The sequence below is a fragment of the Nilaparvata lugens genome, chromosome 13 (assembly GCF_014356525.2).
Source record: "Nilaparvata lugens isolate BPH chromosome 13, ASM1435652v1, whole genome shotgun sequence".
NCBI lineage: Eukaryota > Metazoa > Arthropoda > Insecta > Hemiptera > Delphacidae > Nilaparvata > Nilaparvata lugens.
Genome location: NC_052516.1, coordinates 31,417,559 through 31,434,390, shown reverse-complemented (window position 1 = coordinate 31,434,390; position 16,832 = coordinate 31,417,559). Strand labels below are relative to the sequence as shown.

General features: G+C 41.6%; 1 pseudogene; it reads right to left on the bottom strand.

The window, feature by feature from the left end:
- Nucleotides 1-764: 764 nt before the first annotated feature.
- On the bottom strand, nucleotides 765-7,933 carry LOC111047876 (annotated as a pseudogene).
- Between the last annotated feature and the right edge of the window lie 8,899 nt (nucleotides 7,934-16,832).

The following is a 16,832-nucleotide window of genomic DNA, read 5'->3' as shown; positions in this document are numbered from 1 at the left end:
ATAATCCAAAACAGGTGGCTGGGGCACGTCAAAAGGATGAAGAGCACAAGGTTGCCAAGAATTGTTTTTTATTCATTCTATTTGTTCAGTTGTGTACAAGTAGCGGTTATTTGCACAAAGAAGACAAGGCAAACCAAAGAAAAGATGGCTTGATGACTTGCAAGAATATATGCATGTCATTGGAAGGAGAGGATGAAGAGCAGAAGTAGGCGATAGGGATTGGTGGAGAGGGTTGGTGATGAAGGCCAAGGTCCACAACGGACTGTAGTGCCGCATAGTAAGTGAGCAAGTAAGTTAGTCTTCTTCTTCTTCTTACAAACAAGGATTATACTCCATACAAGTTTACTTTGGACTTGGGAGGAACATGCGCAGCAGAAAAAAACGCATACAGAGGTAGGGTTATGACGACAGCGAAGTTACCGTTCTGAACCGGCCAGTATTCTCTAATTTTTAGTGAGTATTCAAGCGTTCATGTTGAACTTACGGAGTTTCCTCTCTGGAAGCAATCGTTGACTGACTCCGATCGACAAATTGGCAGCTGTATTTCCAGCTTCTGACTCTATCCATCACTGTAATTGGCTGATCCCCCTCCATTTCTCTGTACCGCATATTCCTCCAAGTTAAAAATAATTTTGTAGGGATTATAGACTATTGCCTGCTCCGACACACACCTATCTGATAATTCAAATATACCTATACAATCTTGTAGGGCTTTCTATTATTGTCACTGCTTGCATTGTTGGTAAGTAAAGGAACAAATTATAAGCATTTCATTAGAATTTTTTTTTCTCTTCAAACATATCCTTAGAATCAAATTTTGACTGATAGTTTCCTAGTTATTGACGCTTTAAAAAAACGAGAAATCGATATATCTTGAAAACTAAGGTTGATATAAGACAATTTTACTGGATATCCTTTGTTGTAATCTCATGTAGAATTCTGGTCTTCGGGTGTTTCAGCTACAGTGATTCACCCTGCATGTAATGTAACATTCTATGAATTCATACTCTCTGAATTCAACGTGTTTTATTTATTTATTCATTTATTTATTCACATACAAAATAATACAATCCAGGTAAAAACAACAGGCATTCGCCCAAAACTGCTTTAAACCTTAATTTGGAATACACTATCAACGTGAATCAGCGTGAATAAACGTGAATCAACGTGAATCAGCGTGAATCAGCGTGAATAAACGTCAATCAACGTGGATCAGCATGAATAAACGTCAATCAACGCGAATCAGCATGAATCAACGTGAATCAGCGTGAATCAACGTGAATCAGCGTGAATCAACGTGAATCAGCGTGAATCAACTTCGAGGAAGCCGCTAGTGACGGAACTGTCTCTTAGGACGCACTCGGCAATATGCATCCACACCAGACACCGCCAGTTGACATTCTTGTTGAATTGAAACCAGAGTTTCTGTATCTCCGTGAAGTCTTCTGGTGGCTCATCCAGTTTGAAGATGGAGCAACCCAGTGATTCGCATGGGTCTTCACACTTGTTCTTCAGGCAGTTCAAGTGGCTCTCACATTGGAAACTACTCTTGCAGTATCCTCCTACAACAACAAAAATCTCTCATATATGCGTTATGAAAAGTAACTTTATAGTATCTTAGGTCACATGGACGGGATGGGACCTTTTGCAGGCGAAAATGATGTTTCTATTTGAGGCGTTAGCCGAGACTATAGTGAGGTCCACGTTATAATGACAGTATTTGATCAACTTTGGTTTTGCTATCCTTGTCTATCATTTGACAAAGCCGGTGGTACTATCCTTTTCTAGGTCCACAACGATGACAATAATTATGTTTTTGACAGTGTAGAAATATAATTAATTAATGCAGAGAATCGGCATCGCTATTCTTCTATCTTCATCCACTGCCATTGGATGTGTGGATCACACTAAAGAATTTCATTCGAGCACTGCAAAAGACATTCACGTCCAAGTCACTTACACTATCTTTTGTCATAATAATCTAGAAAAGAATAATTGAGAAACAGGAAACATTACCTGATTGTGCTGACATTACTACATGCATTCTATGAACACAACCTAGTTTTAAAAATTCCGAATCAGGAATTTTGTGGAAGTTGACAAAACTTCCACTTGAAGCGCTGGAAGGCAGTTTTTGTACCAGTTTTGCTGTTCCTGATTCGGAACTAGGAAAAATACTCCACTGTGAAGAAAACATATGGTTTCATAACAGTAGAGTATGGTGTAATGAGAATCATATGTTTATTTGTTCTGGAAACAGTTGTTCACCGGCTTGATTTCATGCATGGAAAACAGCTGAGATTGAATGATTATGACAAAAAATATAAACAGTATACAGACGAGGCCAAAAAGCATAGGCTATACTCAAAAATTGTATTATGATGAATTTTTCTGATAAATAAATCATTATTTCATTTTCTTTGACAGCAAGTATATTGGTAACGTACTGGTAGCTGTCACAGTTTACCATACTCTGCTGTTACTCTTTCCAACCATATCTTTAGAATTGTATTTCTATTGATAGTTTTCTAGTTATTGACGTTTTTCAAAAGTATTGAAAAATCTCTTTATTCCGAAAACAAAGGTTGATATAAGAGAATTTGACTGGTAATTTTTGTTGCAAGTTTCTAGTAGAATCTGATTCATAGTCTTCGACTGGTACATCTCTCATGAGATACCGAGTTCCCGTGCCTAAAGTTACAGGAACATTTAAATACAGTCTGGGTCCTGTATTGCATATCTGTGGAGGGCCACCAAACTATAATACCAGGACTTTCAATATACTAGACCTGCGCCTACAAAAAAAAAAAAAAAAAAAAAAAATGGCCGTCATAGGTGGTGGCCGGCAGGGTTTACTCCAGATCTACTGTACTCAAAGACCTTAAAGAGATATGACCCACAATGCCTATGCCTTCCCAATGATAGTTCTTACTTGAAATTGAAGGCCGCCATTGGGGTATTTTAGCACGAGTATTATATCTATATATATTTGTAATACAATTGATCACAAAGGCATTCAATAGATCATTGGTGGCATTGGTATGTAATAATCTTATGGGTTGCCCCCTCAATGGCGGATTTCAATTCCAAGTACGACACTAGCGCTGTATGTGAGTCTATGCATCTTTAAGGTCTTTGACTGTACTCATTTCTTGTCAGCGTGTTAGTAGGTTACTGCGCATTGCGAGCATTTCTTTTTGATTTATATATTATTGTGCAATAATGGAGAGTGGATTTGACTGGAATAGAGACTAAATTATGCAATATCTTCTTTCTCTTCTCTGTGCTGAAAATATCACAGTAGCTGCGGCGAAAGCAGCGGCTGCTGCAAGAGCTACCTTCTTCTTCAGCATATAGCTGGGAACTGAGCAGTAAATACTGGCTTATTCCAAACTATATGTAGCTCTGCTACAAGTAATGGCATAAAATTAGCGTTAAATCTACTTATAGCAGAGCTATATGTAGCTGACAGAGCTATATGTAGCTCAAATTTTATATAGCTCTGCTATATAGCTCTCCAGCTACATAGTGTAGACGTAGCTTAACAGCTGATCAGTGATTTTTTCTCAGTAGGAATTTCTAAGACTACCACATAGGGCGGCCATTTTTTTCTAGGCTCAGGTCCGGTAGTATATAGTATGTCCTGATAATACTATTGATTCAAAAACATTGAAAATTTTTATCTTTCCATATGCAACAGATGCTCTTCTGTATCTTCTCAAAAGCAACATGTTGCATCCGAAAAGATAATTTCCATTTGGGAAAAATGTCTCCAAAAGTTTTTTGGAGAAAATGACAAAATTTTTGGCAAAACGTCTCGATTCTTACCTTGTGTGACTAATACGTCTGGAATTTCTCCAGCCTCAATCACTTTCGAATAGCACTTGGGATGATGATTTTGGACTCTACAGTCGAAATCGTCTTGTTCAGCTGCACAGTTGAGCTTTGCGCATGCGTCCTCACAAACTGCGTACATGCACCATTCATTTTCCCCGCAATCATCACTATTAACACAGCCTGAAAATTTCAAATTCTAAAAATATAAATCGGACTCAATCCACTACCTCCGTAAACCATGGAGCATTCTGTTGACGTCAGCACAGTAGGCTACTCACCACCTCCACACCATTAAAAACCCTAACTCACATTTTTGTTGATTTCAGCCGATCTGTATCAGCTAGTGTTTTTATTGGTGTAGGAGGTGGTGATAGCCCTACCTGTGCTGACGTCACCAGAATGCTCTATGGTTCTGTTTACGGAGGTAGTGCCTAGTCACAGTAAAATTCAAGTCAAATCGATCGTCATATGATGATAGAATTATAAGTTTATTAGCAGGGGTCATCACTGATGTAATTTGATTACTATTAAATGAAAAAGACTAAGAAATTGTCAAAAAACCACAGATTTAAACCACAGATAAACGATAAACTTATCAGAGATTGACAATGGTGTAATAACCGAATCCGGTCTTTCTAAGTATCAATAAATCTGTGGTTTTTTGACAATAATTTCTTAGTCTTTTCCATTTAATATGGATAATTTTACCACAATATAAACTTCTCAACTACACAAAAAGTAAATTGATTACATGAAGTTTAGTGTGATATTGTTGAATAATTATAATGCGTTATAATTATTATTAAATTTATTATAATACGTTTTACATGCTTAGTTATTCACTATGAAATCTATAGTGAGGTCCACGTTATAATGGCAGTGGAGAAAGATAGGAGAAAGCGTTGCCGATACTCTGTCCTATCAATGCCTTCTATAGATGGTAGCTGATACAGGTTTATTGATGTAATATTAACTGTTCATTCTCGTTTAAAATAATCAATATAATATTTTACTAAGCAAGAGATTATATTCTCCAATAACTCCATAATGAGTTTTCATAATTAAGATGGAATATTCTGTTGATTAATTATATTGAAAGACAATCTGGCAACAGAGCCAACAATGAGAAGAGGCAGCGCTATCCGCTTTGTTGAATGATAGACAATGATAGCAATAGCAATACTAATCAACACTGTCATCATCACGTGGACCTCACTATAACTCAGTTTCAACTGAGATAGTAGCCTACGTAAGACCATCTACGTAATTACAGTCACGGACTCATGGCTTGATTCCTGAACTGATTTATCCCTTCGACTACACCAAGACGCTACTATGCACAGCAGAAACATCTAATCAACCATGTATTTATTCAATAAGAAAAATTGTTACGTCTGTTATGCCTGCTATTTTTAAGGCTGTGCAAAGGCTAAAAATAAACTTTCTACTGGTGATATTTTTCAAAGTTTGTCGATTTGTATATCATCAAGCTATCAAGATGAAAAAATTTTCTCAAGAAAACATTTTTTTCTGATCATTAATTTTTGAGATATGAGCGACTGAGATTAAATTGTTGGGACAGGACATTTCAATTTCGGTAAGAGATATATATCTATGAGATTTAGAGGATGGATTCTTCATGGTATTGTTGATCTAGTAAAACAAAAAAGTTCAGAGATATCAATTTTTAAGATAGTTATTCAATTTACCAAAATAACCAAAATAGCTCAAAAAAGTTATTTTTGGTAAAGGGTCAAAAGGTTATTTTTGATAAATTGAATAACTTTATCAAAAATTGATATTTCATGGAAATATTATGTTTTATTCAATCATCAATATCATGAAGAATTTATCCACTAAATCTCATGGATTTATTTCTATTTTATTTACCGAATTTGAAATGTTCTGTCCCAAAAATTTGAACTTTAGGCGCTCATATCTCAACAAGTAATAATCGGAAAAAAAATGTTTTCCTGAGAAAAATTTTTAATTTTGATAGCTTGATGATATAAAAATTGAAAAACTATGAAAATATCACCAGTAGAAAGTTTATTTCTCGCCTTTGCACAGCCTTAACGAGATTGAACATAAGGTCTTCAACAGTCAAGGACTCATATCTTGATTCCTGGACCGATTTATCCCTTCCGCAGCATCAAAACACTACTAAACATAGCAAAAACATTCGAACATTAACCATTTGAACGATACATTCCTTATGCCAATAATGACTTGTATTGCTTGCCAGACCTCCACTTTCTCGTACTTGTTGCTCGAACTCTCAGCTCAGCTGGCTTTTGCAGACAGGTTGATGGTCTCTGACGACACAAACGCCATCTGGTGGCTTGATCTCGGCACAGTGCAATCTGGGACAGGGCAGGTCGCATTGGTTGTCGTAGCACCATTGGTCGATTTCGCAATCGAAGCTGCCGTGACATGCTAAAAAGTCAACACTGGAATCATGGATGTTGTGGAAACACTTTATAACAATGTGATGAATAAAATACTGTAAATTTCAAAGATTGAAAGTCTTTTTCTAAAGTGTGAGATGAATTACTTTTAACACAGCTCTTAATTGAAGACGGAGAGGTCCGATGATCTATCCTCCACTAATCACTCCCACTACCTAGCAGCATTCTCCTTCTTTTGTGTCTGAGTGAGAGAGCTAGGTAACGCGACACGGCAACCTCCCCTCCATCTATTGCTGGCTATGCTCCAAGTAGTGTACTGGTCAGCAGGTATATTGGTTTGTGTATGTTACAGAGATGTTTCATCACAAGAACATGGAGCAAATGACACGGCGCATCAAATGGTGCGCAGGATGTCTGTCTGTGTCTACACTACAACTGTGGAGGGAGAAATGGGTTTCTCCCTTCATGTTAAAAGTAATTTATCTCGCACTTTAGTTTTATTTATGTAGCATTCATTGGATATTTGAATGAATTATTTTACTGTTGACATACCATGCTGAGTATTCTGCATTTCACTTGGTTATTTCACAAATGCAAGGCTTTTACATTATACTCTGTACAGAATTACTTCCGACCTGGGATGGACATGCACAGCAGAGAAAGCATACAGCGGGAGGGATACAGACGCGCGATGTTGCCGTTTTGAAGCGGCCAGCGATCTCCACTTCTAGTGACTGTTCATGTGCTAAGCTACACATGCTATAATGCTATCTATGATACAGATGCGCGATGTTGCTGTTTTTAAGCGGCCAGCGATCTCAATTTTAGTAACTGTTCATGTGCTCATGCTACACATGCGAAGTTTCCTGTCTGAACGGTCAGACAACTGAGAAATTGGCAACTGCGCTTCTACCAATTAATCACTGTAATTGGCTGATCTCCCTCCATTTTCTTTGTGCTGCATGTTTATCCAAGTCTGAAGTAAATTTGTATGGACTATAGACTTGTTCATTTATCAGTCTTTGATATTATGAACAGAATCGAATCAAATTAAATTGATTTTCGTTGATTAGGCTGTAATAAGAAGGCCGTAGGGGCCTTCTTATTATCATGGAAAAATTATAGAATTATAGCATGGTATAGGTCGTTTATGTTCCAAAATTTGAGCCCACTTTTTAAGTGTAAGGGAGGCATGTATGAGAGACTAACAGTGTAACATAGCTTCACAAAAATAACTACTAGGACTATCGGTTTGAGTAAACAGTGAAATTTGGATCATAGACTTGGTATCTCCTTATGCTATCTTTTCTCTCTCGTATTATCATATTATCGGTAAGAGTTTTCTATATCGAGAGCCGACTGTACTGGTAACTATTTTCATCCATTACTGTACCTTGAGAAGACAAAATTATAATACAGTCAAATCTGTTTTGCCAGCTACAAATCCTCTCTAAGTGCCTATCCGTTCCGGATGTTGGCTATCAGCATGGCTATCTTGATTTTGTTGGTTGCGATTCAGAAGAGTTCTACTGATGATTACCGAACCACTTCCTCAGATTTGCCAACCAGATATTCTTCTTCGACCCGGTTTTCTCTTGCTGTTTATCTTGCCTTGAAGGATCTCTTGGAGTAGCCCGTACCTTTCTGTGTTCCTCATTATATGCCCGAGGTATTGGAGTTTCCGGCATTTTATGGTGTTTACCAACTCTGCTCCCTTTCTCATGCGTTGTAGTACTTATGCGTTTGTGACTTTTTGTGTCCAAGATATCCTTAAAATTCTTCTGTAAAGCCATAGTTCAAATGCTTCAAGTCTCCTGGTGATTTCTTTGTTCAGAATCCAGGTTTCCACACCATATAGCAAAACAGAGAAAATGTAGCAATGCATGAGTCGGAGCTTCATTTCTAAAGACAAATTGTGGGATTTGAAGAGTGAGCTCATTTTAACTGTAATAGAGTGGAAATCCTATTGATGAAAAAGTGATGGTGATTTTAACAATGGCTGATGCCTCAGCATTTTAGCGCCTGGCATTAGCAACAGCGCAAGACAGTGTCTCTGTCTAACTCAAGTAGAATTAGTACTCTCTTCCTCTCTCTTGACAGTGGCATGATTTTTATTCTAGTGGGAAAACTTTTCCCAGGCTAGAGAAATATTAGCTCATTGCTAATAGAATTTTAAAAACGGCGCAGTAGCCGAGGGACAGTGTTAGCGAGCGTATCCAGCCTGGACGGGTTCCACTGGACTATCCGTACAGCATAATGGTGTTTTCAGTTCTTTTTCTATTGATGGCGATTGGTGAGTTAAAAACTCGAACATTTTCCTATTATCGAATTCAGTCCAAATTAGTTGTTTTTAACTGCAGGCAGACTAGGGCGGGCTCCCTTTGGTTTTGTTTAACAAGTAACAAGCATTTTGAATAATTATTCTGATAACTTCTAATGGAAAGAGAAAGAGAGTAAATGACCTGTGGATATTGTTATCTGGATTAGATTATAGAACGATTTTTAAATTTTTATCAATTTATTCAATTTTAGATTTTTTCTTTGACTTTTGACAATTTAATTTCGATTTTAAATTGAATCTATATTGGAGAGTTTTATGTTATCTGTTTAGGCTATTGAACATTTTAATTTTGTAATCATTAATTCGATTTTAGTTTTTGTCTTTGAGTTTGTTAATTTAATTTCTAACTTCATTTGAATCCTTATTGGAGAATTTATAATTTGAATCTTTTATTGTTAATTTTAGTTTATTTTCGATTTTAGTTTTTGTATTTGAGTTGTTAATTTAATTTCTAACTTCATTTGAATCCTTATTGGAGAATTTATAAATGAATCTTTTATTGTGTAATTTTAGTTTATTTTCGATTTTAGTTTTTGTCTTTGAGTTGGTTAATTTAATTTCTAACTTCATTGAATCTTATTGGAGAATTTATAATTTGAATCTTTTATTGTGTAATTTTAGTTTATTTCCTTTTTTGATATTCCCTGAAGTTAGTAGGGTAATTTTGTCGATTCTGGGACAATGATTGACAGCTTATAGTTCTGTTCTTTAATCCGAGTAACCAATTATTATTGAATGAGAATACGGTGTTAGTTATAGATTTTTGATATTCATTGAAGTTATAGAATAATTTTGTCGATTCTGGGACAATGATTGACAGCTTATAGTTCTGTTCTTTAATCCAAGTAACCAACTATTATTGAATGAGAATACGGTGTTAGTTATAGATTTTTGATATTCATTGAAGTTAGTAGACTAGTTAGTATTCATTGAAGTTAGTAACTAATAGTCTTGTAGATTCTGGGACAAGTATTGATCACTGATAGAATTGTTCTCTTATTTTAATCAACCAAATCTTGTGAATGAAAATATTGTGCTCATTATAGATTTCTGATATTCATCAAATTAGTAGTATAATTTTGGAGTTTCAGAACCTGTAGTAATTATATTCTGTTGAGATAGTTTTATTCTTGCAGTTAGTTAATAAGAGAATTTGGCAAGGCCACCTTGTGCCCCGAAGGAGAAGGGCGTAGAATATAAGCATTTGTTCGACATCTTTGTTTTTCTGCCGCACCACCCCAACCCCTAGTTCGGTTACATGATTTGGTGTCAGGTGTGGGGTGGCTGCAACAATGCCAACGAATCCGCCAGGAACGCCAACAACTTGGCAGATGCGCCAACAATGCAGACGAGGTACAGGAGCTACAACAACGAATATCCCGACTGATGGAAGAGCGAAACCAAATGCCAGTGACATCAGCTCTCTCAGGGAGAGAGTGGAAACAGAGGGAGGTGCCCCACAGCAGCAAGCATCAGGACCAGTCCGAGTCAGAAGGACCTATCACTACAATCGCTGATAAAGCCATTCACAGGCGAAGCTTCAGGGCCATCTGTGGAGGAATTCTTGAGGAATGTAAGGCTAGCTTCAGAAACCGGCCACTGGAGGAGACAGATAGAAAACTAATTTGCCGACTGAAGGTGACAGAACCAGCAGCAGCATGTCTCGACTCCTACCCAGAATGTTTGAACCAACTGTTGGATTTGCAGAGGTGGAACGCATCCTGAGAGAAAGATTTGGACAACCCAAGATCCCCAACAATATCTATTCGAACTGATGATGACACCCAGCGACCAGACGAGACGGCAAGAGCTTTTGCAGATAGATGTAGGATGCTAGGGCAACAGCCCTACCACCACAGACCACCCCGGCCAGCGGGATTGGGCCCGTACACAGATGGACCAGACCATCCTTACATCCTTCATCCGAGGTTTGAAAGAGCCAGCGGCAACAATGCTACAGCTGTACCCACAGCCAACCTGGAGGCAGCCATCAAGATTGGGGAGCGAATGGAGGGGATTGTTAGTGGACCATCTAAACCAAATCACCCAAATATCTTCATGGTGGAGACTGACCCAGGAGCAACAGGTTGTGCTGCAGCAGTAGCCCGAGTGGAAGCTGGAGTACCACCAGCTAGCAAACAGAATTGTTTTGCCTGCGGGAAACCTGGACACTATGCAAGGGAAGTAGGTCCAACAATTCCAATCGTGATGGATGGAGAAGCACCCAACCCAAGGGCCAGTGGCGAACCAGCAATAACCAACTGGCGCAGTGCAACACCAATGCCAGAGGTGGTAGTCAATTCTGCTTTGTTTGTGGAAAAAGGGATCACCTGTCGTTCAACTGCCCACAGAGGCGCCCAACCCGCAGACCAAGTGGTAGCTGACAAGACCCAACAGCGAACTGGTTCCCCAACGGGGAGGGCCGGGAACCACCTCGTTCCCGGCCAGTAGACTCGGAAACACTATATAAGCGGATTCCCAGCATCAACACCACCAAGTGGGCTAATGGTGGAGGTGGAAATAATGGGGCTGACCAAAAGCTTGCTGGTAGACACAGGAGCTGAGATTTGTATTTTGAGAGAAGCAATTCCAGGGGTTCCCATCAAGGCTGCAGGTATTCGAGCTAGAGGAGTTACAGGCGCAGCTCTGGGCATCCTGGGCACTCAAGAAGTTACTTGCAAGGTGGCAAATTTGCAAGTACCCATCAATTTGTAATAGCTACAGTGGACATAGCAGGAGATGGATTAATTGGCTGGGATGTCTTGAAGAAATTGGGGGCAGTGATTGATGCCAAGAGCCAGATCATTACCTTCACGGGGGTTGCCACCTCAGTTATTGGCACAAATAATATCGAGGGAGCTGCCACTCAAGCTCTGGTTCAGGGACCTAACCCAGTGAGGACCAATATGCAGTCTCCTCAAGTGTCAACAATACGAGACTAAGGGAGGATACCAAGACAACAGCCAGAGGAGGTTGAGGGAGAAAATAATGCTGACCAGAAGAAGAAGAAATCTTTGATCTACCCAGCCCAGATGTACCAGTAGATGACCCAAATGATGTCACCTATGAACCAGAAGAAGTAGAAGAAGAAAGGGTGACCCAACGATCACCCTACCCATTGAGGAACAGAGTACCCTCCCTAACTTAACTGCCTAAGGAACCAGCAAGCCACTTCTGAACTGAGTAGGGGGTGCTTGTTGGGGATGTGGGCAGAGAAGTGTTGGGCATATTGTAGAAGAAACCCAGACTGTAATAGCTTGATTGGACAAGAAACTGAAGATAGAAGTAAAAAGTGAGTAAGTAATAGAAGAATAACTGAGAACCTAGGAGTAATGACAGTTTTATTTTTACAGGACAACCAACCCTATGATCATAAGTCCAAGGACTTAGGGGTGTGGTTCGTGAACGGGGAGTGTGCTGTTGACTGGAGACCGTTGGCGAATAATAGTATCAATTAATGCAACCGAGATTTGTCAAGGAATAGGGGAGCTGAGAGCCCAGGTGGAGGCTGCTCAGGCTACAGGATGAAGGCAAGTGTCAGAGTACCAGAGTTAGAAGTGTATAAGGTTTTGAATCGCCTGATTAATTTAGGGCTTCAACTGGAAGAGGGGCAAGCCTTGAAGGACTTATTACCTCAGGACGACCTCGTTGAGGCCTGAGGAACCTGGGAGGAAAAGTAATGAGAATGCTGTTTGGAACAGCTGGCAGGAGGATGTGGAGCACCTCGAGAGAACCATAGAGCATCTGAAGGGACAAACCGCAGAGATTGTCCACCTTCAGCATGAACACGTAACTGTAACCGACAGCTGAGCCAACGAACGCAGGCAAATACCGTACTGATCCGACAACTTGCGGCAAGATTCAGCAAGGAAGCAGAAGCAATTGGTGCATGGGCAAACCAGGTGAATCAGAAAATCTCAAAAGATGACACACTTTTACAGATTACAGTAAACATCACGACTAAGTTACAGGACTTAGAGCTGGCGGTCATGACTGGGTTATTAGAATTAAGAAATTGTTGTTAGCCATAGAAAATGTATCTAGGAATAAGTTTAGCGTAGGCTTAATCACTCCTTATGAGTTAGGGAAACTTCTTGTCAAAGTCCAAACTAGTCTGCCAAGGGGGTTAGGGCTGTTAGAGGGGCCGGACCAGTCTTATCACTACTACTGCTAGCTCAGACTCGGGCAATCTCAGTGGATGGCATCATCAAGATCCTGGTAGACTTACCACTGACAGAAGCAGGAAGGCGATTTGAGTTGTTTCAGGCCCATTCCATCCCGGTTGCAGATCAGACCAACCACCTGGCAACCCATGTGCATCTACACCAGCATCACCTCCTCATCAGTGAGGATCGACAACGATATGCAGAACCAACCCAAGAGCTGCTTGCCCAATGTTACCTGGCGAGGTAATCATCTGCCCAGCTCAGTTGCCTGTGTTCAAGAGTCACCAGTTATCCTGTCTGAGTGCGCTGTTCTGGAGGATTCAGCCACAGCCCTACAACTTTGCCCTAGAACTGCATTACTGGGCCAACCCCCTGATACCTGGATCTGGGATGGACCCAGAAACGTGTGGATCTACAGCGTGACCACCTCTGAGCGATTGGTGTCCCACTGCCGGCAAGGAGACAAGACCACCGTCAACCAAGTTGACATCACTGGCCTTGGTGAGGTCAAAGCAACAGCTGGCTGTACCCTCTCCACCAACCTCTATGACCTGCTACCAACTACTAGAGCTGGAGGGATTTTGGAGCTGCCCAAGCGAGTATTGACCATGGCAGCACCTCTGCCATGGTGCTCCAACTTCCAAGGAACACCAGGGGCCACCAGAGCTGCAGAAGTTGATGAGCGACATAAAGCAGGAGGGACCCTATTGGAGGGGAACCTCAGGCCTACCCGAGACCACCCTGGACAACATCCACCAGAGATTGGCAGATTTTGACCTGAGGCAGAGGCTGAGCACACCACCATCATCTTGCTGGCATTTGGTGGAGGCCTCTTGGCGGTCACCACCTGTGCAATCCTGCTGTACTGGAGGGGATCTCTACAGTTGCCATGGAGAAGCCACAAGGTCGTGACTACTCCAACCCCAGGACCACATCAGCAGCAGAAGACCAACCAGCAGCAGAGTGCATCGAGATGGCATCATCCTTGGGGAGGTCCCTACCAAATAAAGAAGAAAATCTCTGACGTGAACTACATGTTGAACCTGCCAGATGGTCGGCAAGTGATAGTTCACATCAATCGGATGAAGCCCTGCCTGGAGGGGAAAGCTACTGGAAGAGAGGTGGAGCAAGAAGATCAAATTCAACCAGAAGAAGAATTGACAACTTCCCCAGTACCTCAACCAGAAGACTCTAATGAGGAAGATTATCCACTGCTAGTGGATTCGGAGGAGAAACAGACAATGAGGAAGATCCAAGACCACAGCCAGAGGAGGTTGAGGGAGAAAATAATGCTGACCCAGAAGAAGAAGAAATCTTTGATCTACCCAGCCCAGATGTACCAGTAGATGACCCAAATGATGTCACCTATGAACCAGAAGAAGTAGAAGAAGAAAGGGGTGACCCAACGATCACCCTACCCATTGAGGAACAGAGTACCCTCCCTAACTTAACTGCCTAAGGAACCAGCAAGCCACTTCTGAACTGAGTAGGGGGTGCTTGTTGGGGATGTGGGCAGAGAAGTGTTGGGCATATTGTAGAAGAAACCCAGACTGTATAGCTTGATTGGACAAGAAACTGAAGATAGAAAGTAAAAAGTGAGTAAGTAATAGAAGAATAACTGAGAACCTAGGAGTAATCAGTTTTATTTTACAGGACAACCAACCCATCTGATCATAAGTCCAAGGACTTAGGGGTGTGGTTCGTGCAACAGGGGAGTGTGCTGTTGACTGGAGACCGTGGGGAATAATAGTATCAATTAATGCAACCGAGATTTGTCAAGGAATAGGGGAGCTGAGAGCCCAGGTGGAGGCTGCTCAGGCTACATATGAAGGCAAGTGTCAGAGTACCAGAGTTAGAAGTGTATAAGGAGTTTTTGAATCGCCTGATTAATTTAGGGCTTCAACTGGAAGAGGCGGGCAAGCCTTGAAGGACTTATTACCATCAGGACGACCTCGTTGAGGCCTGAGGAACCTGGGAGGAAAAGTAATGAGAATGCTGTTTGGAACAGCTGAGCAGGAGGATGTGGAGCCCTCGAGAGAACCATAGAGCATCTGAAGGGACAAACCGCAGAGATTGTCCACCTTCAGCATGAACACGTAACTGTAACCCGACAGCTGAGCCACGAACGCAGGCAAATACCGTACTGATCCGACAACTTGCGGCAAGATTCAGCAAGGAAGCAGAAGCAATTGGTGCATGGGCAACCAGGTGAATCAGAAAATCTCAAAAGATGACACACTTTTACAGATTACAGTAAACATCACGACTAAGTTACAGGACTTAGAGCTGGCGGTCATGACTGGGTTATTAGAATTAAGAAATTTTTTGTTAGCCATAGAAAATGTATCTAGGAATAAGTTTAGCATAGGCTTAATCACTCCTTATGAGTTAGGAAAACTTCTTGTCAAAGTCCAAACTAGTCTGCCAAGGGGGTTAGGGCTGTTAGAGGGGCCGGACCAGTCTTATCACTACTACTGGCTAGCTCAGACTCGGGCAATCTCAGTGGATGGCATCATCAAGATCCTGGTAGACTTACCACTGACAGAAGCAGGAAGGCGATTTGAGTTGTTTCAGGCCCATTCCATCCCGGTTGCAGATCAGACCAACCACCTGGCAACCCATGTGCATCTACACCAGCATCACCTCCTCATCAGTGAGGATCGACAACGATATGCAGACCAACCAAGAGCTGCTTGCCCAATGTTTACCTGGCGAGGTAATCATCTGCCCAGCTCAGTTGCCTGTGTTCAAGAGTCACCAGTTATCCTGTCTGAGTGCGCTGTTCCTGGAGGATTCAGCCACAGCCCTACAACTTTGCCCTAGAACTGCATTACTGGGCCAACCCCTGATACCTGGATCTGGGATGACCCAGAAACGTGTGGATCTACACAGCGTGACCACCTCTGAGCGATTGGTGTCCACTGCCGGCAAGGAGACAAGACCACCGTCACCCAAGTTGACATCACTGGCCTTGGTGAGGTCAAAGCAACAGCTGGCTGTACCCTCCCACCAACCTCTATGACCTGCTACAACTACTAGAGCTGAGGGGATTTGGAGCTGCCCAAGCGAGTATTGACCATGGCAGCACCTCTGCCCATGGTGCCCAACTTCCAAGGAACACCCGGGGCCACCAGAGCTGCAGAAGTTGTGAGCGACATAAAGCAGGAGGGACCCTATTGGAGGGGAACCTCAGGCCTACCCGAGACCACCCTGGACAACATCCACCAGAGATTGGCAGATTTTGACCTTGAGGCAGAGGCTGAGCCACACCATCATCTTGCTGGCATTTGGTGGAGGCCTCTTGGCGGTCACCACCTGTGCAATCCTGCTGTACTGGAGGGGATCTCTACAGTTGCCATGGAGAAGCCACAAGGTCGTGACTACTCCAACCCCAGGACCCCATCAGCAGCAGAAGACCAACCAGCAGCAGAGTGCATCGAGATGAATCCTGTGCCAGTGATGGAGCAAGGCTCCAGTGCTTGTGAAGTGACGGAGCAAAGCTCCCAAGTGAAACCCACCCTCTTATTTGAAGGGGAGGGTAATGTAATAGAGTGGAAATCCTATTGATGAAAAAGTGATGGTGATTTTAACAATGGCTGATGCCTCAGCATTTTAGCGCCTGGCATTAGCAACAGCGCAAGACAGTGTCTCTGTCTAACTCAAGTAGAATTAGTACTCTCTTCCTCTCTCTTGACAGTGGCATGATTTTTATTCTAGTGGGAAAACTTTTCCCAGGCTAGAGAAATATTAGCTCATTGCTAATAGAATTTTAAAAAACGGGCAGTAGCCGAGGGACAGTGTTAGCGAGCGTATCCAGCCTGGACGGGTTCCACTGGACTATCCTTACAGCATAATGGTGTTTTCAGTTCTTTTTCTATTGATGGCGATTGGTGAGTGAAAAACTCGAACATTTTCCCATTATCGAATTCAGTCCAAAATTAGTTGTTTTTAACTGCAGGCAGACTAGGGCGGGCTCCCTTTGGTTTTGTTTAACAAGTAACAAGCATTTTGAATAATTATTCTGATAACTTCTAATGGAAAGAGAAAGAGAGTAAATGACCTGTGGATATTGTTATCTGG